The following is a 2,340-nucleotide window of genomic DNA, read 5'->3' as shown; positions in this document are numbered from 1 at the left end:
TCGATGAGTTGAAGAGGGCTCTTATGGAGGAACCAGTGCTGAGACTTCCGGATCTTAGCAAACCTTTTGAGGTACACACTGATGCATCAGATTTTGCTATTGGTGGTGTACTCATGCAGGATGGACACCCATTGGCTTTCGAGAGTCGGAAGCTCAATGACACGGAGCGGAGGTATACCGTTCAAGAGAAGGAGATGACAGCAGTAGTGCACTGCTTGCGGACTTGGAGGCACTACTTACTTGGGTCTCAGTTCGTGGTCAAGACTGACAATATTGCCACAAGCTACTTTCAGTCCCAACAGAAGTTGTCACCCAAGCAGGCTAGGTGGCAAGACTTCTTGGCAGAGTTCGACTACAAACTGGAGTACAAGCAGGGGAAGACAAATGTGGTTGCCGATGCCTTAAGCAGGAAGGCCATACTAGCAGCTGTCACTCAACCCCAGAGTTCTCTCATGCAGAGGATACGAGAGGGCTTGTTGCATGATCCCCAAGCCAAAAGTCTATTGGAGCTTGTCAAAGATGGGAAGACAAGAAGATTTTGGCTCGATGATGGGGTTCTCTATGCAACAGGGAAGAGGATCTATGTTCCAAGGTGGGACAATCTGAGGCGAGAGCTACTCAAGGAGTGTCATGACTCGAAGGGGGCAGGACATCCGGGCACTCATCGGACATTAGCCTTGATGAGTGAAGCTTACTATTGGCCACAGATGCGGGAAGATGTAGACTCGTTCGTGCGGACTTGTCTTGTATGTCAACAAGACAAGACATTGCAGAAGCAGCCGGGTGGGTTGCTAGAGCCACTTCTTGTTCCAACCAGACCATGGGAGAGTTTGTCCATGGACTTCATTGTGAGTCTACCCAAGTCGGAAGGGTGTGGCTCAATTTTGGTGGTGGTCGACAGGTTCACCAAGTATGCTACCTTCATCCCCGCACCGACAGATTGCAATGCGGAGGAAGCTGCACGCTTGTTTCTGAAGCATGTGGTGAAGTATTGGGGGATCCCCAAGAGTATTATCAGTGATCGTGACACTCGCTTCACTGGTAAACTTTGGACGGAGCTCTTCAGGCTACTTGGCTCACAGTTGAACTTCTCTACCAGCTTTCACCCACAGACAGATGGTCAGACGGAGAGGGTGAATGCACTATTGGAGCTATACTTGAGGCACTATGTGAGTGCCAACCAGCGAGATTGGGCAAAGTTGTTGGATATTGCTCAGTTCTCATACAACTTGCAGCGGTCGGAGTCAACAGGGTCAAGTCCTTTTGAGTTGGCAACAGGACAACAACCCATAACACCGAACACAGTGGTGTCAGGCTACACGGGGAGTAGCCCTGCTGCATACAAGACAGCCAAGGAGTGGCAGGTGACTAATGAACTGGCTCGGGCTCTATTGGAAAAGGCAACTCGGAAGATGAAGAAATGGGCGGACAAGCATCGGCGGGACGTTGTGTTCCAATCAGGTGATCTGGTCTTTGTGAAGCTCAACCCTTCTCAACACAAGTCCACTAGAAGATTGCACAAGGCGTTGTTGAGGAGATATGAGGGTCCATTTCCTATCATCCGATCAGTGGGAAGAGCTGCTTACCGTGTGGAACTACCACCTCGATTGAAGATTCATCCGGTGTTCCACGTGAGCAATCTCAAGCCCTACCATGCCGACCCCGAGGAGCCAAGTCGTGGAGAGTCTCAACGAGCTCCACCTTTGATGGTGACTTCATTTGACAAGGAGGTTGAGTGCGTCATGGCCAAGCGAGAGGTACGACGCAAGGGTATACCGAGGTACTTTGAGTACTTTGTCAAATGGAAGGGCCTGCCAGAGTCCGAAGGCAATTGGGAGAAAGAAGCATTTCGAGAAAGTGAGGCTATTGGAAGCTTGGCATGGCATGGCCTTGGCATGCCTTGCCTTGCCTTGCCTTGCGGTGGGGGAGAATGTCACGGCCCGCATGTTCAAGGCCCAACCCGTTGGATTGATCATGCTAGACCTCTTGGCCCACATGTCCAGATTCGTTGTACAGTAGTAGGTAGACTACGGTTGGTGGCTGTAGTTGGTAGATGCCGGTAGGTGACATTGTATCTTAGCCACCTACCATGATGGTAGGTGAGATAGGGAATGTATATAAGGAGGATGTCACATTGTGAATCCTCACCTCACAACTTGTAAAGCATTGAGTAGCAATACAAGCATATATTCTCCCAAACGTTCTTGAGCGTTCTTATTGTGTTCTTGCTCTTGCGATTGTTCTTTGCTTGTTTCGATCTTGTATTGTAGGAAGGAGGCTGACTTAGCTTGTTCGAGAGGCGATCAAGTCTAAGGCCGCACGGAAGGAAGACTCCGAAAA

This window comes from Prunus persica, chromosome G4 (assembly GCF_000346465.2).
Source record: "Prunus persica cultivar Lovell chromosome G4, Prunus_persica_NCBIv2, whole genome shotgun sequence".
NCBI classification, from domain to species: domain Eukaryota; kingdom Viridiplantae; phylum Streptophyta; class Magnoliopsida; order Rosales; family Rosaceae; genus Prunus; species Prunus persica.
Note: the sequence above shows the minus strand (reverse complement) of the source record.